This window comes from Pinus tabuliformis, chromosome 6, assembly GCF_031772625.1.
Source record: "Pinus tabuliformis cultivar Carrire ecotype Pingquan chromosome 6, CPIR1, whole genome shotgun sequence".
Lineage (NCBI taxonomy): Eukaryota > Viridiplantae > Streptophyta > Pinopsida > Pinales > Pinaceae > Pinus > Pinus tabuliformis.
The window spans coordinates 1,853,148,264-1,853,172,663 of NC_142292.1; the positions used below are offsets into that span (position 1 = coordinate 1,853,148,264).

Genomic DNA, 24,400 nt, shown 5'->3' on the forward strand with positions numbered 1-24,400 from the left:
CAAAGTGATTGCGTTGCCTCTGGGGTTTCGATCTGCTGCCCACATTGAACAATGAAACTCCTTTCTTCGCTACTGAGCTCTCCGCTGATCAACTATGCTCTGATACCATGTGATAATTCCACAACTGGAATCCTATTGCAGCAACTAGAAAATATTCTCCTAATTGTTAATTTAATTTAACAATTTATTTATTGTTTGCTACAACAAATATTAAATAAATCACACTGCAACCTACACAAATAAACTGCGGAAGAATAAACGCTGAAGAAATGTTGAACACACATAAAAATAACACAATTATTTTTGGACCATTGTCCTTGTAAAAACCCAACTTGGGAAAACTAGTGCAGCAGCTGAGGGTTTTAATATTAAGCAGCAGAGAAATAACCTAAGTACAACTGGATGCCTAAAATGGCAATCCTACAGAGAAATATACTGGCAAGAAAATCTAGTGAGGATATTTCCTCACTCCACAGGCAAATACAGGCTCTGACCTCAGCGCAAATTGAGTCGTCCAAACTGGCTCTGCGCAACTACTGCATCACCCTAGCACAGTCACTTCTGCACTCAATTTGATCCAGCTTCTCGTCAAGTCGTCTGGTCTGCTGTCGTCTAGGAAAATGTCTCTCCTGGCCTCCTGAACCTCTGCCCAGCTTTTGGAACTGAAACTCGTCTTTCCCCAGCAAAATCGAAAATGCCTCTAGAGGCTACTACAATAATTTGTAGTCAGCCTCTCTGTGGCTCCTCTGCCTCTGCAAATGCACTCACCGGATTTGGAATCCTTCCTCTGGCTTCACAGTCTCTGCTCCTCTCTCATTGTTTCGATCTCAAGCTCCCTCTCCGGCAACTAACCACTGCTACTCAAGAAATCGAACTACTCAAGTGTATTCTCCATCACCACATCGACCTCCTCTTATAATCCTCTGTTGGAGCACCAACGACCAAGATTAAAACTTAATCAATGGCTAAAATCATCTCTGGATCAATCTGTGTGAGTTTATAGATGATTCACGCCTTCACTTAATTAATTCTGATTAATTAACCATATTACCCAAGTTTAGACTTAGGAAATATTTAAAAATTGGCTAATAATCTAATTAAGACATTTTTAGGCAGAATTTCCAGAAATGATTTCTAGGTTTTGGAGATCTCCTGTATTCTAGCCTCTCCACAAATTTTTTGACTAAAACACATCTGATGCTAAAAAAAACTAACACTAAACAGTTGTATTCTAGTTTGTTAATATAACGAAGTTGGGTTATTAAAAAATTGTAAAATGTTGTATATATTTGTGCACTAGTTGATTTACTGTTGTTTATATCTCGTTGAGCAAAGTAGTTTGTTGTGGTATTTGTATTGGTAGTTCCAGTGATTCTAAGACCCTAACCTAGATTCCAGTACCGTGGAAAAACAACATGGTATCAGAGCTACTTTGAAGGGCCAGTGAATCAGAGTGTGCACAGCAAAGCAACTCAAAGAGAGTTCAGATTGTCTAGATCATGGAGCAGATGTTTCAGCTAAAGACATGGAGATGTGGTCTTGACTGGCTTGGCAATGAGATTGGTTGGGAGTTCTGGTGGATTGGTGGTGAACCTAGTGAACAACAGTTTGTTGTAGGTCAGATTATTGATCATGGACTTCCTATGACTTGCCATAGATCATTGGGACAGCTCTAGGATTGCTTTAGCATGGACGAGATTGGTATGATCGAGATTCCTTCATGTGATGAACAACATGTTGGCAGGCAAGTTTCTTCTTTAGGAAGTGATGTTGCATATCTGAGATTGGAGGGATGTGCATGTGTTGTGTTTGACCGAGGAGGATGAGTGCTTGCAGGACAAAGTAGCAGTGATGATGGTCATGTTCGAACACAACTCAGACTAACCTTGTAGGACACGAGATCAGTAACAAGTTGAGCCATTGGAGATCGTGCACACTCATAGGGAGTGTAGCTTCAAAGAGAGCAACCTATGGAAGTGTTGAGATCTTTAGGTTCAGATGAGATGAGGCAAAGGCACTACTGAGATAGCATGGTTCATTCTATAAAGTAAGTTGTAGTGGCGGACACCGGATGGGCTAGTGTCGCAGGTGCTGATGATGAAGACTTCCTAGTGTTGGAAGTACATTCGTCGCTAAGAGGGAGTGTTGAGATTATTAGCTTGGGAGGTACTCCAAACCCTAGGCTATAGGGTTGTGGAGGAATTGGGACCACAAAGTGACGTGTGGGCTAAGAACCAAAGGGTGTGGGCTTTGCACCCAATCTTGTGGGTGTGAACTCGTCTATGGTTTTGGACACTTAGGCACTTGGAGATTGTAGGGCACCCTTAAAGGAACAAGGGGTTGTCTGAAGGACCAAGAGAGGCCTTGTGCGTTAAGAGAAAATAATTTGTATGTGATTATGTGGGTGAATTTGTCTTAAGTTTCAAGGTGGCCTTGACTTGAGGAGACCATTTGAGAATGTTAGACGTCACCCTGAGGAATGATCTAAATAGGTCTGAGGAGGAGCCGCATTCCTCACCCAATCAAGTCACTTATTTCTCTTGTGAACACTGAAATAGGGGGTCGAGTTTGCAACCAAGAAGGAGAAAGGATCAAGTCTGATTAGGGTTGGTTTTGGGATTGTTTTGGGTTGTGGTTATGGAGGTAAAGGAAACAAGTAGAAGGACACTATGCCACGACTTTTTAGGATGAAATATGAGCATGAAAACAAAAGAAATCCCTCTCTAAAAGGCCGAGATTTCTGAGTATTGCAGATGGACAAAATTATGATTCTAAGAAGGCCAAGTAGCCTACTTAGCATCCAAGGATAGGTCGCATTCATCTACAGTAGGAGAGAAGAAATCAGAGGTTGTTGGAGTGGTTTGGAGTTGGGTTGGATCTACTTCAGGTTGCCCTAGTTAGGGATGATTACTTCAGAAAAAAGTCTCGCTCAAATCCAAGGGTTTTGGAGAGCAGAAGTGGATGTGTTCAAGGAGGAAAAGTGCAAGATTGGTGTCCTAGTTTAGGACAATATTTGGAGTAACCAAAAGAACAGTTTTGGGAGGGATGTGGTGGCTTGCTCCAAGCCCTAAGTACAATCACTTGAGAAGGAATTTGAGGACTATTAGAAGCGCAAAAGAAGGGATGCTTAGGACTAATCTTTGAAGGACAAAAGAACAAGGTCAAGGGAGCAATTTGACTAGCCCAAGTTTGTTGTTGAATGACTTTTGACAATGATAGGTGGCAACCATCCACTCCCTAAGTTTGCGTCATTGAAGCAGCACGAGTAGGCTATAGAGGGAAGAAGTCCCTAAGAGTTGTGTTCTTGAAGGACTATGGAGCAGCTAGAGAGAAAGAAGTCCCAAAGGAGCAGCAATGGTCAGTCTAGAGTTTTTCACAAACAGAGTTGTGTACAACTCAACAGAAGACCCTATGTCCTCATTGTTGATGGACTAATGATCAGCAAGAGGGCAGATTGGAGCCGTGTTCAGTGACCTAAAGGAGCAGGATCTTTGATAGATGGAGATTGGTGTAGTTGTAGATCGGGAGCCAACAGATCGGCAAATGTGTTCAGGATACAACCAGTGAAGCTGTGAAGTGCACTAGATCAGCTAGTAGGTCAGTGTATCTTTTTCAGGGTAGTTTGGTGGTCAAAGTTGTTGACATCAAACACTAGTCTGTATTCATTGTATCAGTGATTGTATGAGAGCGATGAACCCTAGTACGAGAGTCTTAGACAATTGTATTACAGTTTGTTAATATAACGAAGTTGGGTTATTGAAAAAATTGTAAAAAGTTGTCTATATTTGTGCACTAATTGATTTATCTATTGTTTATATTTCGTTGTACAAAGTAGTTTGTTGTGGTATTTGGATTGGTGGTATAAGTGATTCTATGACCCTAACCTATATTCTAGTACCATGCAAAAACAACAGAACACCCAAAATCCTAGTGTTGTCTACTAGCACAATGGTTGATTGGTTGATGACTCAGTATTCATGCTTGCTTAACCTTACCATCCTCCTCTCTAGGGCACATTGTGTGGGGTTGTGAGTGTGATGTGGACCAAATTAACATATAAATTTAAACATACCATTTTATGTATATCTAAAACCACTATTTAAGTGGTACTAGCTGAGAACCATGCTAGAAGGAGAAAATGTCGAGCAAACCAATAATAATAACAATATTTTGTTGGAAAACAACATAACTCACCCATCCTCTGTGTTGCATCTACTTTTCCTAAGATATCTTCTCCACTCGACCCTCCCAAACACTACAATTGTAGTCACTCGTTGCAAAAAGCAATATTATATATGAGATCATGAATAAATCATGGGAGCTTAAAGGATAAATATATAGAGCAATATATACATACCTACCCTCCTTTGGCTAATATTATAACAACGACAATCATGAAAAATAATCCTTGAACATGTGAACCCTAATGTAACATTTTCATTTCTTTCATATCAAAGTTCTAGGAAAATCTTGAATCTCACACCCATGAACAAGATCATACTACCACGAAACCATGACAAAATGATAAATCATTGTGCAACTAACAAATATTTCATTGTATTAGAGGACAATAGTATTGTGTAGGAGAAAAGTATGCCTCACCCATCCTCCATGCCATGTTTGTAGAATGTCTGCATCTTCACCACCCGACCTTTGTAGACCACACAATTGGAGTTGTTCACTACATAAAAAAGATCAATATAGTTGACTATCAGAGCATAGATAAAACATATAATAATTTGAATAGTAAAAAACTGGAGCCACAAATTAGCGAAAAATACTTTTAAGTGAAGTGCATTGCATGCAGATATCTTGAATTACCTTCATTTATGAACAATAACCTCAATTTTCTTTGTCTCCTTCCTTCATTTCCATTTCCGCACCCAACAAACGAAACCAATACCAAACTACAAGAAACGTTAAAGAAACAAAACAAAACAAAGTACAACACACCCAACAAACAAAACGAAGACCAAACTACAAAAAACAAGAAAACAAAGACAAAACAAACAAAAACGAGTACAACACAGCATGGCCATGCTCAAACTCAACAAAACAAAACATGCAGACAAGAACAAAGAAAAAATTGCAAACATCCCCTCCGCACATCATCTCTCCTGCAATGTGTTGTCCTCCGCTGAAAGGGGAAAAAGTGGGTTGAATAAGGTTAAAATACACACACAATTAGTAATGTTAAACTTATTTCAAAACCAATAATTATTCATAATATGAAACACACCTCCCGTCGAGTTTGTTTTATAACGATGGACACTCTTTTGTATTCCACTTGCTTGTGGTCATCAAAACCAACCATCTACAAAAGATACACAATAAGATATTAGAATCATTATATAAGTTAAACTAAAGAGTGCGCAATAATTAATCATAATAAGAAACACACCTTTCTTTGAGATTTTCATATAAAAGGAGAGAATCCATTTTGTATTTCACGTATTCATGCCCATTGGAACATGCCATCTGCAATAGATACACAATAAAATATTAGATTTCTAATAAAAGTCAAACTAGAGAGTTTGAAGGCATGAACTTCAACAAAAACAAATCATGTAAACAATAACAAACAAAAGTTGCAAACTTCCCCTTTGCACATTATCTCTATTGTAGTGTCCTCTCCTCTGCTGAAAGGAAAAAAAGTGGTGTCAATAAGGTTTAAATAAAGACACAGATAGTAATGGCAAGCATAATTCAAAACAAGTAATTATTCATAATTGCAAACATACCTTGTTAGAGTTTGCTATATAAAGATAGACATTCCATTTTGTATTACACTCGCTGATGCTCACCAGAACAAGCCATCTACAACACATACATAATAAGATATTAGAATCATTATACAAGTTAAACTAGAGAGTTGAATGCAACAATCAATCATAATCTGAAACATAACTAACTTTGAGCATTTTTATATAATGGGGGATCATCCATTTTTGTATTTTTGTATCAATGTTATCGCAAGATAAACAATACTTTTTGTAAGAGGGATCTAAGCATATTTAAACATATTGAACATGTTGAGATTGGTAACTTGGGAGGAATATTGAACATGTTGAGATTGGCAACTTGGGAGGTACTACAAACCCTAGGCTACAGGGTTGTGGAGGGATTGGCACCACAAAGTAACTTGTGGGCTAAGAACCCAAGCTTGTGGGTGTGAAACCGTGTATGGATTTGGACACTTAGCACTTGGAGATTGTAGGGGTTCCTTAAAGGAACAATGGTATGCTTGTAGCACCAATAGAGGCCATGTAGACATTTTGAGAAGGTTAGACGTCACCCTAAGGAATGATATAAATAGGAGTGAGGAGAAGCCTCATTCCTCACCCAATCAACACACTTATTCCTCATGTGAAGACTGAAATAGGAGGACGAGTCCACAACCAAGAAGGAGAAAGTATCAAGTCTAGTTAGGGTTGGCTTTGGGACTGTTTTGGGTTGTGGTTATGCAGGTAAAGGCAACAAGTAGAAGGAGACTAGGCCGAGACTTTTGAGGACAAAACTGAGCATGAAAACAAAAGCAAGATCTCTCTAACAGGCTGATATTTCTGAAGTATTGCATGTGGACGAAATTATGATTATTGGAGGGTCAAGTAGCCTACTTGGTAGCCAACGATAGGTTGCATTCATCTACAATACCAGCAAAGAAATCAAAGGTTGTTGGAGTGGTTTGTAGGTAGGTTGGATCTGCTTCAGGTTGCACTAGTTAGGGTTGGGTTCTTCAGAAAAAATTCTCGCTCAGATCCAAGGGTTTTGGAGAGCAGAAGTGGACGTCTACATGGAGGAAAGGTGCAGGATTGGTGTCCTAGTTTATGATAGTATTTGGAGGAGCCAAAAGAACAGTTTTGGGAGGGATTTAGTGGCTTGTTCCACAACCATGCCCTAAGTAAAGTCACTTGAGAAGGAATTTGAGGATCGCTAGAAGGGGAAAAGAAGGGATGCTCAAGAAAAGGAGTTCAAGGGAGTAGTTTGACTAGCCCAAGTTTGTTGTTGATGAAGGACTTTTGAGAATGATAGGTGGAAGCACTCCATGCCATAAGTTTGCCTCGTTGAAGCAGCACAAGTAGGCAACAAGGAAAGAAGTCCCTAAGAGTTGTGTTCTTGAAGGACAAAGGAGCAACTAGTGGGCAAGAAGTCCCAAAGGAGCTGAGAAGCAGCAGTGGGCAATCTAGAGTTGTTCACAAACTGAGTTGTGAACAACTCAATAGAAGACCCTATGTCTTGGTTATTCGAAGAATAATGATCATGTCTTGGTTGTTGAAACAATAATGATCAAGTGGAGGGCAGATTGGAGCCGTGTTCAGTCACCTAAAGGAGCAGTATCATTGATAGAGGCAGATTGGTGTTGTTGCAATCGAGAGCCAAAGGGGCTAGTGGCGGACGTTAGAAGGGCTAGTGTCGCTGGTGATGGTGATGGAGACTTCCTAGTGTTGGAAGTACCTCCCTCGCTAAGAGGGAGTGTTGAGATTGGTAGCTTGGGAGGTACTCCAAACCCTAGGCTATGGGGTTGTGGAGGAATTGGCACCACAAAGTCAGTTGCGGGCTAAGAACCCAAGGATGTGGGCTTTGCACCCAAACTTGTGGGTGTGAAATATTGTATGGATTTGGACACTTAGGCACTTGGAGATTGTAGGGCACCCTTAAAGGAACAAGGGGCCATTTGAAGGACCAAGAGAGGCCTTGTGGTTTGAGAGAAAAGAATTTTTATGTGATTATGTGGGTGAATTTGTCTTAAGTTTCAAGTCGGCCTTGACTTGAGGAGACCATTTGAGAATGTTAGACGTCACTCTAAGGAATGATATAAATAGGATTGAGGAGGACCCTCATTCCTCACCCAATCAAGTCACTTATTTCTCATGTGAAGAATGAAATAGGAGGATGAGTCCGCAACCAAGAAGGAGAATGGATCAAGAATGGTTAGGGTTGGTTTTGGGACTGTTTTGGGTTGTGGTTATGCAAGTAAAGGAAACAAGTAGAAGAAGATTAGGCCGCAACCTTTTAGGATGAAATATGAGCAAGAAAATAGAAGCAATCTCCCTCTAACAGCCGAGATTTTTGAAGTATTGCAAGTGGACGAAATTATGATTCCTAGCAGTGTTGAAAATATCGGTATCGGCAAAATATCGGCAAGGGTTCAGAAAATATCTTATCGGCAATATCGGCAAAATATCGCAAATATCGGCAAGCATAAAAAATAATTTTTTCAAATTTTTAAATATAGCCGATATTTTGCCGATATTTTCAAAATATCGCGATATTTTGCCGATATTTGCCGATATTTTCTCGGCGATATATCGTTTTGCCGAAAATATCGCGATATTTTCGAATATCGCCGATATATCGCCTTTATTATCAACAGTGATTCCTAGAGGGTAGCATACTTAGCAGTCAAGATAGGCCACATTCATTTACAGTAGGAGAGAATAAATCGAAGGTTGTTGGAGTGGTTTGCAAGTGGGTTGGATCTACTTCAAGTTGCCCTAGTTAGGGATGACTTCTTCAAAAAAAGTCTTGCCCAAATCCAAGGGTTTTGGAGAGCATAAGTGAATGTCTACAAGGAGGAAAAGTGCAAGATTGGTGTCCTAGTTTAGGACAGTATTTGGAGAAGCCATACGAACAGTTTTGGAGGGATGTAGTGGCTTGCTCCAAGCCCTAAGTATAGTCACTTGAGAAGGAATTTGAGGACTGTTAGAAGTGCATAAGAAGGAATGCTTAGGACTAATCTTTGAAGGACAAAAGGAGGAGAACATGGGAGCAATTTGACTAGCCCAAGTTTGTTGTTGAAGGACTTTTGATAGTGATAGGTGGCAGCCATCCATTCCCTATGTTTGCCTCATTGAAACTGAATTGTGTACAACTCAACAGAAGACCCTATTTCTTGGTTGTTGATGGATTAATGATCAGCTAGAGGGAAGATTGGAGTCAGGTTCAGTGACCTAAAGGAGCAAGATCACTGATAGAGGCAGATTGGTGTTGTTGCAGACCGGGAGCCAATGGATCGGGCATGTGTGTTCAGGATACGACCAGTGGAGCTGTGAAGTGCACTAGATCAGCTAGTAGGTCAGTGTATCTTGTTCAGGGTAGATTGGTGGTCAAAGTTATTGACATCAAAGCCTAGTTTTTATTCCTTGTATCAGTTATTGTATGATAGCGACAATCCCTGGTACAGGAGCCCTAGACAGTTGTATTACAGTTTGTTAATATAAAGAAGTTGGGTTACTAAAAAAATTGTAAAAAGTTGTCTATATTTGTGCACTAATTGACTTACTGTTGTCTATATTTCATTGTGCAAAGTAATTTGTTGTGGTATTTGGATTGGTAGCGTCAATTTTTCTAAGACCCTAACCTAGATTCCAGTACCGTGGAAAAACAACAGAACACCCAAATTCCTACTGTTGTCTACTAGCACAATGGTTGATTGGTTGAAGGCTCAGTATGCTTGCTTGCTCGACCTTACCATCCTCCTCTCTAGGGCACGTTGTGTGGGGGTGTGCATGTGATGTGGAGCAAATTAGCATATAAATTTAAACATTCCATTTTACGTATATCTCAAACCACTATTTAAGTGGTACTACCCAAGAACCAGGCTAGAAGGAGAAAATGTTTAGTAAACAAATAATAATAACAATATTTTGTTGGAAAACAACATGACTCACTCGACCCTCCCAGACACTACAATTGTAGTCACTCGTTGCATAAAATAATATTATATATGAGATCATGAATAAATCATGGGAACTTAAAGGATAAATATACAGAGCAATGAATCAACCATACACATACTTACCCTCCTTTGGCTAATATTATAACAGCGACAATATTATCCAAGATTGGAGGGATGTGCATGTGTTGTGTTTGAACGAGGAGGATGAGTACTTGAAGGACTAAGTTGCAGTGATGATGGTCGTGTTCGACCACAACTCAAAATGACCTTGTAGGACACAAGAGCAGTAACAGGTTGAGCCAATGGAGACCGTGCAAACTCAGAGGGAATCTAGCTTCAAAGGGAGCAACCCTATGGAAGTGTTGAGATATTTAGGTTCAGATGAGATGAGGCAAAGGCACTATTGAGATAGCATGGTTCATTCTATAAAGTAAGTTGTAGTGGCGGACACCGGATGGGCTAGTGTCGCAGGTGCTGATGATGAAGACTTCCTAGTGTTGGAAGTACATTCGTCGCTAAGAGGGAGTGTTGAGATTATTAGCTTGGGAGGTACTCCAAACCCTAGGTTATAGGGTTGTGGAGGAATTGGCACCACAAAGTCACTTGTGGGTTAAGAACCCAAGGGTGTGGAATTTGCACCAAAGCTTGTGGGAGTGAAACTGTGTATGGATTTGGACACTTGGCACTTGGAGATTCTAGGGCACCATTAAAGGAACAAGGGGCACTTGTAGCACTAAGAGAGACCTTGTGGGTTGAGAGAAAAGTATTTTTGTGTGACTATGTGGGTGAATTTATCTTAAGTTTCATGTCGGCCTTGACTTGAGGAGACCATTTGAGAATGTTAGACGTCACCCTAAGGAATGATATAAATAGGAGTGAGGAGGAGCCTCATTCCTCACCCAATCAAGTCACTTATTTGTCATGTGAAGACTGAAAGAGGAGGTCGAGTCCGCAAATAAGAAGTAGAAAGGATCATGTTTGGTTAGGGTTGGTATTGGGATTGTTTTGGGTTGTGGTTATGCAGGTAAAGGCAACAAGTAGGAGACTAGGCCGCAACTTTTGAGGACGAAATATGAGCATGAAAACGGAAGCAATCTCTCTCTAACAAGGCGATATTTCTGAAGTATTGAACGTGGATGAAATTATGATTCTTGGAGGATCAACTAGCCTACTTAGTAGCCAAGGATAGGCCGCATTCATCTATAGTAGGAGAGAAGAAATCAGAGGTTGTCGGAGTGGTTTGCAACTAGGTTGGATCTACTTCAGGTTGCCCTAGTTAGAGATGAGTTCTTCAGAAAAAAGTCTCGCTCAAATCCAAGGGTTTTGGAGGGCAGAAGTGGATGTCTACAAGTAGGAAAAGTGTAGAATTGGTGTCCTAGTTTAGGACAGTGTTTGGAGCAGCTAAAGAATAGTTTTGGGAGGGATGTAGTGGCTTGCTCCCAACCCTAAGTACAATCACTTGAGAAGGAATTTGAGGACTGTTAGAAGGGCATAAGAAGAGATACTTAGGACTGATCTTTGAAGGACAAAAGGGGGAGGTCACGGGAGCAGTTTGACTAGCCCAAATTTGTTGTTGAAGGACGACTTTTGATAGTGATAGGTGGGAGCCATCCATTCCCTAAGTTTGCCTCGATGAAGCAGCACAGGTAGGCAATAGAGGGAAGAAGTCCCTAAGAGTTGTGTTCTTGAAGGACTAAGGAGCAGCTAGTGGGCAAGTAGACCCAAAGGAGCTGAGGAGCAGTGGTGGGCAGTCTAGAGTTGTTCACAAACGGAGTTGCGTACAACACAATAGAAGACCCTATGTCTTGGTTGTTGATGGACTAATGATCAACAAGAGGGTAGATTGGAGCCGTGTTCAGTGACCTAAGGTTTTGAGTGAAATAGTAAATTCTAAGGTTTATGTGAGTGACGTCGCCCAAGGGTGGTTGGGGACATTACAAGTGGTATCAGAGCCTCAGTTTCAACACGAGGGCATTACAAGTGGTATCAGAGCTTCGGTTTCAACATGGTGGCATTACAAGTGGTATCAGAGCCTCAGTTTCAACACGGGGGCATTACAAGTGGTATCAGAGCCTCGATTTCAACACAGTGACGTTACAAGTGGTATCAGAGCCTCAGTTTAAACACTAAGGCCACATGGGCTAGCCATTGTGAGCATAGAAGTGAAATTGCAAAGTGGTACTACAAACAATTTGACAAAACGTATGCACGAGATGTGATGTCTTGGGAGACAGCGATGGAGTTGCATTTGCACTCCCACATGTCCTGTATTTACACTAGATATATCCTTTAGTCCCAATGACCTACTTTTGTGGTCACCCAGGGACATTAATAAAATTTCATTTCATTTCTACCTCATATTCAGATCAACAATCCCAGTAAGCCAAAGGTGGCAGTGTTGAGAATGCACGCAAAGTGTTTGATAAAATGCATGAGCGAAATGTCTATTCTAGGACGCTGATGATCGGTGAATATGTTCACTAGGGACATTGTGAAGAAGCATTGAAACTCTTTTCCTGAATGAAATAAGACAAAGGTATGTTGTTTAATCAGTCCACAGTAGTTAGCGTGGTTTGGGCTTGTGCTAAAATAGCAAGGTTGTAATTTGGTAAATTAGTTCATGCCCATGTAATAAAAATTGGCTTTCAGTCATATGTAATCGTGGCGACTGCCCTTGTTGATATGTACGCTAAATTGGGGCCAGCGAAGATGCATGCCAAGTGTTTGACAAAATACCTAAAAAAAACATGTTTTCATGGACTGCGATAATTTCAAAATATGGTTAAGCATGGATATGGGGAAGAGGTCTTTAAATTATTTAAAGGATTACTCCTTGCAGGAGTGAAGCCAAACTACTTCACTTTTTCCAACATTCTTAGTGTGGGTTTAGTGCTAGATTCTTTAGAACAAGGCACGCAGGTTCATGCATAGATAATCAAAACTAGCTTTGATTCATATCTTTTTGTGGGGAATGCTCTTGTTGACATGTATGCAAAATTGGGTCGCATGGTAGATGCAAACTCACTGTTTGGCAATATGTGTGAACTAGACATGGTCTCATGGAACTCAATGATAGCAGGATATGCTGACAATAGTTTTGGAGTGGATGTTTTCCAACTTGTTTTCTTCTTATGAGGAGGCAGCTTCTCAACAGGTTTGGCAAGATGCCATGGTGGAGGAGTATTCCTCTATCATGAAGAATGATGTCTGGGAGGTTGTTCCACGACCTGAGGGGAAACCAGTAGTTGGATCCAAGTGGGTGTACAAGTTGAAACATGGAGCAGATGGGAGTGTGGAGATGTTCAAGGCAAGGTTTGTGGCCAAGGGCTTCTCACAGATTGAGGGCATAGACTATAAGGAGACTTTTGCCCTAGTAGTACAGTATTCATTCATCAAGACTATTATGCCACTTGCAGCACAAATGGGGTGGAAGGTCCACTAGATGGACGTGAAGACAATCTTCCTCAATGGAGTTATTGAGGAAGAGATCTATATAGAGCACCCAAAGGGGTTCAAGCAGTTCAGCAGAGACACACATGTGTGCAGGCTGAAGAGAGCTCTTTATGGGTTCAAGCAGGCTCCGAGAGCATGGTACACTCAAATTGATAGCTAACTTCGAGGATTAGGCTTCACTAAGAGTGAGGCGGATGCCAACCTATACTACATAATGGTTGAAGGGTTTCCACTCATTCTAGTTCTCTATGTCGATGACCTTATACTGACTGGGGATGAGAGCTTGATCCAGGATTGTAAGGAGGACCTTGCAAGGGAGTTTGAGATAAAGGATATGGGGCTTATGCACTATTTCCTTGGCTTGGAGGTTTAGCAGGGTGATGGTGAGATCTACGTGGGACAGGGCAAGTACAGAGTAAGGATTCTCTAGAGATTTCATATGCAGGATTGCAGGCCTATGGACACACCTCTAGTCACAAACTAGAGGAAGGTGGATGCTAGCAAAGGAGAACGAGTGGATCCTACAGTATATAGGCAGCTCATTGGGTCATTGATGTACTTGGTCAACACATGATCTGATATTTGTTTTACAGACAACCAGTTGAGTGAGTTCATGGTGGAACTGACCAAAGTGCATTGGGTTGTTGCAAAGTTGTGTTCAGATACCTCAGAGGTACATCAGACTATGGATTGTGGTACAGATAGGTTGATGGAGTGAGGCTTGAGGGCTTCAAAAATGCAGATTGGGCAGGGAGCTCCACAAACAGAAGAGTACTTCAGGTGGCATCTTCAACATTGGGTCAGCAACAGTTTCTTAGTGCAGCAGTTTCTTAGTACAACAGGAAACAAAAAACAGTTGCACTCAGTTCAACAGAGGCTGAGTACATGGTTGCTAGTCAAGCAACTTGCGAGGCTATTTGGATGAGGAAGTTACTTGTGGGACTTTTCAGACAAAGGATGGAGCCTACCATGATACATTGTGATAATCAAAGTTGCATTAAGCTCTTTGAGAACCCAATGTTTCATGATCGCTCAAGGCATATCGAGATTCGGTATCACCATCTTAGAGATTATGAGTTCCAGTGATGAGGACAAGTTCAAAAAGCAGTTTGACTAGTGCAAGTTTGTGGAGGACCGAGTTATCTGTCCTCTAGAGTGAGTTAAATTGGGAACTAAAAGAACAAATGGAGTTAGCCTCATAAATTTTAGGAGGATCCAGTTAACTAAGTGTGTTGACTTTTGTTAAATAGAAAATCGCCAGTTCAACTCCTAATTTAGAAACTCACTAACAATAGCCAAATCAGATTTGCTTATACGGATATCGAAGGCACACTTTGTATTCATCATTCTTGAGCATGAGTTTGTGAGCAAAAGAGCTTGTGGAGGAACGAGCCAAGAGTTTCTTGTGCGAGTTATAGTGGAGAGAATTTCTTCTTGGATGTGCACATAGAAATAGGGGAAATCCCTATTTAATAGGAGCTCAACCAACGCTAGGAAAAAGGGGCCTATTTCCTAAGGATTTGCACTAGGAAATAGGAGCATCTAGTGCGCATAGCAGGAGGAGGAAGAATAGCATATGGAAGGTTGCTTCAAGCCTAGACTAAGGCTGAGAGATCAAATTGTATTCTCTATTGAAGCAAGGTTATTTGTGAGAGATCTATTGCTCAGTTTTCCTCAATAAAATTCTAAAGCAAGGGTTTTCCCTGTTGGGTTCCCTAGAAAAATTGTGTTGTTTTTGTGTGAAATTGTACATCTTATTTATGTTCTATTCCGTTGTTATTTGGTAGAGAAATTTTGTGTCTATGTGAAAAGAAAACTTGTTTTCAAATTGTTCATCTAGCAGATCAGAATTTCGTGGAAAATCTGCAAAATCCCACAAGGGGGAAAACCCTTTCAAATTCTTCTTCTTATTAGATTGTCATAAAATGTTCAACAAAGAGAGAGTACAATGTTCCAATTATTTAATCACAAAACTATCCAGCGAAACAAACCAAACAATATTCAAGAGATGATCCCAACAACAATACTAATTAGAAATCAAAATTCCAAGCCTACAGCCAACAATCAGAGTTTGTGGTCAACTATCATCAAAATCATAGATCCCAGCCGCCACAGAGCTAGTGATCATGTGTGCAGATGCAATGCTCCAGCCGCAGGGAGTACCCTTTCATGCGTGCGGCTATAGCTGAGATTATCCTATTCCAACCCTACGGTTACAGACCAAAAACCCTTCCTCACACGTGCGAGCTCAAACCCTGCAAATTAGAACCTGTATGAACCAATTTCCGCGAACCAACTTCAGACTTGTGCGAGCCAAACCAAAGAAGAAAGAAGAAGAAGATGCTTAATGATGATCTCTAAATGAGGTTCACTTGACTTGTATTTCTAGGCTTCCAAGGGTGTCTAATTTCTCTTTAAAGTCAACCTGTACTTTTGTGCACATGCGGGTTTCCATATTAAAAATGTAATTTTCCTTAACCAAATTGAATTCTTCCAAGGGATAGGAGGGGTCTTTCTTGATTAGGAAGGTTGTACAAAGGTGGGAATTTGTCCCTAAGCTATCAAATTAACACAGTTATCAGTGAAGATAGAATGAGTTGGAGCTTCAGTCATTGATTGAAGTAAGGACAAGTTGTGACTCTAGTTATGATTGGAGAGAGAACCAATTTGATCTCAGTTAACTTGTCAACCACACGAGTTATGATTTTGTCCTTGCCAATTTCAGCATGGAGTCATGGACCGAATCTATAAAAGAAGGACAGAGGCACAAAGGTTAATCATATTGAGTGCACAAGTTTGTGTGAGATCTCTTTGGTTGTGGAGTGTGTATCTTCGAGGAGCTAGTGCACAATATTGAGGAGACTTCCTTGTAGGAGAATTACATTAGGATTTAGGAGTTGCATTCTAAAGAATAGGAGGTATTGTGCGCTAGGAAATAGGAGGCCTAACACACACAGAAATAGCGCCAGGCAGATTTCAAGGGGTCAGCATAATTGCAGGGTGGTTCAGCTAGTATAGCAGAGAACAGAAGTGTTCTCAGTTGAACAGACTGCCCTGTATTTGATTCGATTGCTCAAGACCAATAAAAGACCACATCAAGGAGATAGGTTTTTCCCTATTGGGTTTCTTGAGAAAAGTAATTGTGTAAATTTGTGTGTTGTATTTTTATATCTGTGTCTATTTCGCTGCTCTTAAGTTGTTAAGAAATTATGTATTTTTCCCTATTGGGTTTCCTGAGAAAATTAATTGTGTAAATTTGTGTGTTGTATTTTTATATCTATGTGTCTATTTCGTTGCTCATAAGTTGTTAAGAAATTATGTATCTTGGAGAAAAGTAAACTAGTTCAGCTTTTAGAAAATCAACTAAGTAGTTGCAAAATTTCATGGAGAATTAACATGGTATCAGAGCAGATATCAATATAAAGACCAGCACCAAGTTGATCATTAGTGAAGAGCGCAGATCAAAGTTTTGAAGAAGCAATTCTTGGGATAAGCAAGATGTCAGTTCAAGGACTGAGGGCAGATCATTGTTTAGAGGGAGTGTGCAAGGGAGATCATACTTGCCAAGCATGCATCCCTTGCACACTCTCGTGCATCCCTTGACAAGATTGGAGTGTGCAAGGGATGCACGCTTGGCAAGTATGCCAAGTTATCTTTCCAAGGCCGAGGCAACAGAGCCAAAGGGATTTTGGAGTTGTTGTATTCAGATGTATGCAAGCCCTTCTCTTCTCCATCACTTATGAGACACAGGTGTTACTTTCATAGATGATTATTCTCGGAAAACTTGGATATTTTTTATGAAGAAGGATGAGGTCTTAACCAAGTTCATGGAGTTCAAGGCCTTGGTAGAAAACTAGACTGGGAAGAAGATCAAAGCAGTGAGAAGTGACAATGGTGGGGAATATATCTCCAATGAATTTGAGGACTTGTGTGCCAAGGAGGGCAATAGGAGAGAGTTGATAACACGCCATACACCTCAGCAGAATAGGGTGGCTAAGAGGAAGAACCAAAGCATAGTTGGAGCGGCCAACGCCATGTTGCATGATCAGGGACTGCCTATGTTCCTATGGGCAGAGGCATGCAACACTATAGCATTTCTGCAAAACAAGAGTCCACACAGGGTGCTTGGACAAGTTACACTAGAGGAAGCTTTCACAGGGAAGAAGCCTAATGTTTCATACTTTCGTATCTTTTGTTGGATAGAGTTGTCACTAATGACAGTATGACAACAAACCCTAGGTGCATTGTTGAAGTTGAACCTCCAAGTGAGGAGTGATAATGGCGGGGAATATATCTCCAATGAATTTGAGGTCTTGTGTGCCAAGGAGGGCAATAGGAGAGAGCTAATGACACCCCATACCCCTCAGCAGAATAGGGTGGCTAAGAGGAAGAATCGCAGCATAGTTGGAGCGGCCAAGGCCATGTTGCATGATCAAGGACTGCATATGTTCCCATGGGCAGAGGCATGCAACATTGTAGTATTTCTGCAAAACAAGAGTCCACACAGGGTGCTTGGACGAGTTACACTAGAGGAGGCTTTCCTAGGGAAGAAGCCTGATGTTTCACACTTTTGTATCCTTTGTTGGATAGAGTTGTCACTAATGTCAATATGACAACAAACCCTAGGTGTGCATTGTTGAAGTTGAACCTACAAACAAACTTGGGTGTTGAAAGCAAACCCTAACCCTAAAGTACATTGATGGAAAGGTGTTGATGGCAAACCCTAGAAGGTTGGTTGGAAAGCCCTAAAATTGTTGAAGAGTATGTCTTGACATTTATATGGAAGCAAGCCTAGGTGTATGGAAGATGACCTAAGCATGAAGTATATGTCAATGGGGCACTTCAAGAATAAAGACATGTTGATGTTGGAGCAAACCCTAGGAGGAAGCACTAAAGCATATGCCATGATCAGAATTTGGAAGGAGAAATCTTCCAAGAAAGACTGTCACATAAGGGTCCTATTCTATCATTAGAGACAGTATCATCCACCATGAATACAATATATGTTATTATACTACTTGTGTGTGGATTGATGATCATGAGGCATTCATGGATACAGATGTTGCAAGGAAGGATATTTTCCTGAGGAAGACTTTAGATGGCAACATGAAGATCAGGAATTGACTATGTGGATTGTTGTGAGTGAGATGCTGGCAGTGATTTCCAGAAAAGTTGGTAGTTCTTTTTCAAGAGTCAAACCTTCTGTTCTATATTGTCTTAGTACATTAGAGCATGCTTGGAAAGAGATGGTTGAAACCCTTTCAGATACAATTGTTAGTACTACAAAAGATATTTTGGATGTTGAACCTACAAAATTTGGCAAGACCATCTCAAAAACATATTAGATCGGACCCTTGAAAAATGTTGTTTATTCAATAAATGTCAAAAATTATGCACAGGTCGACTCCAAATAGATATGTCGGCTCTCCTTAACCAACAAACATGTCTTTTCAACATGTTCAAACAACTATAAGTACTTAGTTAGACTCGTCCATTTCAAAATCAGTTCAATTAAGCAACTTGTATATGAGGAAAGGAAGAATAGAAGATAAGAAGGATGAACATAGAAGGATTGTTTTCTATGGTTAAGTTCAGAATTACATTACTGTCCTGTGAGGAAATACTTGAACAAAGATCTTGTTCTATTCAAACCCTTTGGACAAAGACACAAACTCGGATCTGTGGACAAATAAAAATTGCAAACGTTCAAAAAAAAGGACAAGTCCAAGGACTGGACGTAGGACATTATTGGGATGGTTTTGTTTGATATGTTTCCTATGGTATCTCTGTGACAGCCATACCTCAGATGTGTGCTTTAAAGAAGGGTCGAGACCTTGTTTGTGGAGAAGGACGTGGTCAATTGAGGGTTGAGTCTCCTTATGGTATAGTGCAATAGTTTTCAGGACTGTGAGTAAGGTAGCACAACATATAAAGGTATGATATGTGACTGAGGTAACCCTAGTCGTAGAAGACTGTAAATTAGGCTGAAACTCCATTCAAGTTGTGCCCAGAACTGTGATTCCTTTAGAGTTGTGCTGAAGTTTCCGAGTAAAGCAAGGCATTTTTTTATTTGCCCTAACTTCTATCACATTAAAGAAGCAAGTGGTCAAATAATGGGCAAATTTGTGTGTCCTAGCTCAGTGATTTGGGTATAATAGATAAGTGATAAGAAGGGAGAGTTGTAGACCCCAAGAACAATATCAATTGGAATAGCTGAAGTACTATTGGAGAGTAGATTGTTCAGCCTTAGTAACAATCATCCCTGGATAAGCAATGTAGCAGTTCTTGTGTGCACAGTCCTAGTATCTTCTAGAGCAGCCTTAAAGACCTTTTGTGCAGACCTACCTTAAGCAATCGTGAAGACAAGTGGACAGAGAAGATCTCAAGCTAACCAGTGATAAGTTCTTGAAGGCATTTTAAAGCAACTTCTTGGAAGGTATTTTTGGGGCACCCTTGAAGACTGTTTGAAGCACTTCCAAAAGTCAACCGATGAGAATTTGAAGCAGTCTTTTACACATGCTCTTGGTGTTCTTTGAAGCAGTCCTAAAGACTTTTGAAGCAGCTGTGAACTTTGAAACTTGTTTGGAGCACACTTTGGAGATCACTCTTGCAGCACCTTTGATGTCACATTTTAGAGCAGCATTGTTGAAGCTCTAGTGATGTAACTTTGCAGAAGTACATCTGAAGCAGATGAAGAGTCTTGGAGACACTTTATAAGTGGACCTTTGACGCACTCGTGTAGCAGACATTTGAAGAAGTAGCATTGAAGACATCCTAGAAGCATTATTGTAGAGTATTATTGGAGGAGATTTTTTAAATCTTGTTGAAGTAGCCCTTGGAAGACTTGAAGCAACCTTTTAGCCACCTTGAAGAACTGAGCATTGTTGAGGATGACCTTGATGGACTAACCCTAGGAGCATTCTGGAGAATTTGTTGAAGCAAACCTACCCCGGGAACATTTTGGAGAATTTGTTGAAGCAAACCTACCCCTGGAGCATTTTGGAGAATCTTTTGAAGCAAACCTAGGGGTTTTCATTGTTGGATCAGAAACATTCTTAAAGACGATCATTCAGGATTTGTTGCAGAAGATATTGGAAGCCTTAAAGAACCAATAAACCCACAATGAAGATTTGAAGTAGAGGGTTGGAGCCCTAGAGGATTGGAGTCCTCAAGAAGACCAAGTTGGAGCCTGAACCAACTAAGAGGGTTGGAGCCCTAGAGGATTGGAGTCCTCAAGAAGACCAAGTTGGTGCTTGGCAAAGTACAAGTTGGAGCCTAGTGGATTGAAGATTGGAGTCTTCATCTAGGGTTGGAGCCCTGTGGAATTATTATACAGTTTGAAATTTGAATATTGTAAAAGAGGATTGGAGTCCTCATTGTTTTTATTAATAATTATTTTGATATAAATATTTTTTGTGTTATGTTTTAAGTGATCTTGTCTGGCATAAAAATAACAATTGTAAAAGAAATAATGATTCACCCCCCTCTCAGTATTTCCAACATCTTTGGCACAAAAGTTTACTGCCATGTGTCCAAATATAGCAGGAAGAAGCTGGAGCCCACAGCAAAAAAGGGCATTTTCATGGGTTACAATGAGACATCTTTGGCATACAGGGTGTATGTTCCATCACTTAAGAAGACAGTTATCAGGCGGGACATGAGGATTGAGGAGGACAGAGCTCTGAGGGAGTCCTTAGAGCGAGATCAAGTTGGAGTACCTGAGGAGGAGTTATTCGCTCCCAAAGAGGAGACTTAGCCAGGATCACAGATTGAGTCTTAGCCAAGTGGCAAGAGGGTCGCACAACAGGATGAGGAGGAGAGACCAGGATGAGAGCAAAGAGGTACCCAGTTAGAGACTCTTGGCACAGGAAGGAAGAGAGCCAAGTGGGCTAACATGTTGATTTAGGAGGCCCGAGAGCGTGTTGAAGCTCCTAGCTCTATGTTCAAGCAAAGCAAGCAGCCACAGAGGTACACCTCGTATATGCCACTGATGACAGAGTTGGACACAAATCCTTCTCAGCAGGTTTGGCAAGATGCCATGATGGAGGAATAGTCCTCTGTCATGAAGAACGATGTTTGGGAGATTGTGCCACGACCAGAGGGCAAATCAGTAGTAGGCTCGCATTGGGTGTACAAGGTGAAACATGGAGCAGATGGGAGTGTGAAGTACAAGGACAAGTTTGTGGCCAAGGGCTTCTCACAAATTGAGGGCATAAACTATGATGAGATGTTTGCCCCAATAGCATGGTATTCATCCATCAGGACTATTTTGGCACTTGCAGCACGGATGGGGTGGAAGATCCACCAGATGGATGTGAAGACAACATTCCTCAATGAAGTGATTGAGGAGGAGATTTATATGGAGCAACCAGAGGGGTTTGAGCAGTTCAGCAAAGACACACATGTTTGTAGGCTAAAGAGGACTCTTTATGGGCTCAAGTAGGCTCCAAGAGTATGGTACACTCATATTGACAGTTACCTTCGAGGATTGGGCTTCACTAAAAGTGAGGCGGATCCCAGCCTATATGACATCATGGTTGGAGGGCTTCCACTCATTCTAATGCTCTATGTTGGCAATCTTATACTGATTGGAGCAAATAGCCTGATTTAGGATTGCAAAGCAGACCTTGCAAGGGAAATTGAGATGAAGGATATAGGGCTTATGCACTATTTCCTTGGATTGGAGGTTTGGCAGAGTGATGGTGAGGTCTTCTTGTGACAGGGCAAGTACACGCAAGATATTCTCAAGAGGTTTCGTATGCAGGATTGCAGGCCCATGGCCACGCCTCTAGTCACAAACTAGAGGAAGGTGGATGCTAGCAGAGCAGAGAGAGTAGATGCTACAATATACAGGAAGCTCATCGGGTCGTTGATGTATTTGGTTAACACACTACCTGATATTTGTTTTGTAGTAAACTAGCTGAGTCAATTCATTATGGAACTGACCAAAGTTAATCGGGTTGTTGTCGTTGATGAGCTATTTGGTTAACACACGACCTGATATTTGTTTTGTAGTAAACTAGCTGAGTCAATTCATTATGGAACTGACCAAAGTTAATCGGGTTGTTGCGAAGCACGTTTTAAGGTATCTTAGAGGCACAACAGATTATGGCTTGTTGTACAAACAGGTTGATGGAGTGAGGCTTGAGGGCTTCATAGATGCAGATTGGGCAGGGTGCTCCAAAAATCGAAAGAGTACCTCAGGTTGCGTCTTCAACATTGGGTAAGTAGTTGTTTCCTAGTTTAGCAGGAAGCAAAGATCAATTGCACTTAGTCCAGCAGAGGCCAAGTACATGTCTACCAGTTTGGCAGCATTCGAAGCTATCTGGATGAGGAAGTTGCTTGTGGGCCTTTTCAGAAAGGGGATGGAACCTATTGTGATACATTATGACAATCAAAGTTGCATTAAGCTCTCTGAGAATCTAGTGTTTCATGATCACTCAAGGCATATTGAGATCAGGTATCATCATCTCAGAGATTGTGTGCAAAAAGGGATAGTAAAGTTATCGTACATTCCAATAGAGGAGCAAACAGCAGATATCTTGGCCAAGGCATTGGCAAGAAGAAATTTCATCTATTTCAGAGACAAGTTGGGAGTTGTACAAAATCCCTTCCTCGCTAAGAGGGATTATTGAAAAGTGTAGCAAGTGGAAGGTCTTCTTTGGCTCATGCCTTAGCCAGAAAGACCACGATTTGTCTTTCCTTGACCATGGAGCGAGTTCATGGACATGCAAAGTTTATTTTCAGTTTGCAGGAATGATACTCACAAGTTCATGCATAGTGTTTGAGGATCAGTTAAGTGGATCCTTCTTTAGTTTGACTACAGAATCGACTGGAAGTTATGAGAGCAAATACAATGAGTTAGAGATTCAGTCATTGATTGAAGTAAAGACGAGTTATGACTCCAGTTATGATTCAAGAGAGAACTACTTCGGACTCAGGTAACTTGTCAACCACACGAGTTCTAATTTTGTACTTGCCAATTTTAGCATGGACCGAATCTATAAAGGAAGGATGAAGGCACAAAGGTTAATCATTATTGAGTACACAAATTTGTGTGAGATCTCTTTGGTTGTGGAGTGTGTATCTTGGAGGAGCTAGTGCGCAGTAGTGAGCAGACTTCCTTATAGCAGAATTGCGCTAGGATCTAGGAGTTGCATCGTAAAGAATAGGAGGTCTTGTGCGCTAAGAAATAGGAGGCCTAGTGCGGACAAAAATAGGGCCAAGAAGAGTGCAAGGAAGTAGGATATGGGTTAGTGTAATTACAAGGTGGTTCAGGCTAGTATAGCAAAGAACAAGTGTGTTCTCAGTTGAAAAAATTGGTTTATATTTGATTCAATGGCTCAAGATCAATAAAAGACCACATCAAGGAGACAAGTTTTTCCCTATTGGGTTTCCTAAGAAAAATAATTGTGTAAATTTGTGTGTTGCGTTTTTAACTCTACGTATCTATTATGTTGCTTATAAGTTGTTAAGAAATTTTGTATCTTGGTGAAAAGTAAACTAGTTTAGTTTTCCCGTCAAGGCCAGTTACCTCACCCCTTTCTTGAATACTTGACATTGTATACTATGTATATTAGAGTAGGATGCATTGCATATTTATTTTGCATAGCTACTATCATCATGTCATGTTCTCATGCTAGAATAGATGCATTTATATTAGAGTTGCATCATAACGTAGATTTTGTTTTCTATATGGTTTATTATTTGATGAAAACATGGGCGATAAAAGTACGCCCAAGACAAGCTTCCAACATTGTTTGTGATGTGAAGAATACAAGCCTGCAATCCCAAGGGATTGTTGGTGTTCTCATGACCTCCCCATTGGAGAACATTGATCGTGCACTCTACACAGAGCTCATGTCCCAGTTAGAGCCAGATGTTACCCATCAAAATTGGGTGACCCCATAGGAGAATTTTTCTCTTAGACGTCTCTTTAGTCGGCAACCAGCGAGCCCTTACAACCACCGATGTAGTCGATGTATTGTGCCATTTCATCTCCATTCCCTAAACTAGTCATATGTTCCCTCGCCCATTTGTCGAGAGCATATGCTTGAAGGTGGGCAATCCAATCCTAAAGGCATGTTTTTCATTATGCAATCGGGTGCTTATGCTTGTTTTTCCTTGGGCATCTTAGGCATGGATTATTGGGTAACTTGGAAGAAGAAAGGGTTTTGACCACAGTTTTGTTCCATCACCTTAAATGGGGGGTTAATCCTCAATCCTAGTCCTGTTGGATCTCCCTTATTGGCCTATAGCTTTAGGAAG

The 24,400-nt window shown here is 40.8% G+C and overlaps 1 long non-coding RNA gene across 2 annotated transcripts in view; it reads right to left on the bottom strand.

Moving 5' to 3' along the window:
• Nucleotides 1-4,599: 4,599 nt before the first annotated feature.
• The window catches only part of LOC149266429 (uncharacterized), a 36,801-nt gene continuing 17,000 nt past the window's right edge, over nucleotides 4,600-24,400 (bottom strand). The window contains exons 3-7 of one of the 2 annotated variants that reach the window (XR_016252867.1): nucleotides 5,742-5,817; nucleotides 5,402-5,636; nucleotides 5,240-5,314; nucleotides 4,822-5,137; nucleotides 4,600-4,681 (exon numbers count right to left, since the gene is read on the bottom strand). This is a non-coding gene — a long non-coding RNA (uncharacterized LOC149266429). Of the gene's footprint in view, nucleotides 4,682-4,821; nucleotides 5,138-5,239; nucleotides 5,315-5,401; nucleotides 5,640-5,741; nucleotides 5,818-24,400 lie in introns of both variants that reach the window. The other variant, XR_016252866.1, reaches the window with a different exon arrangement.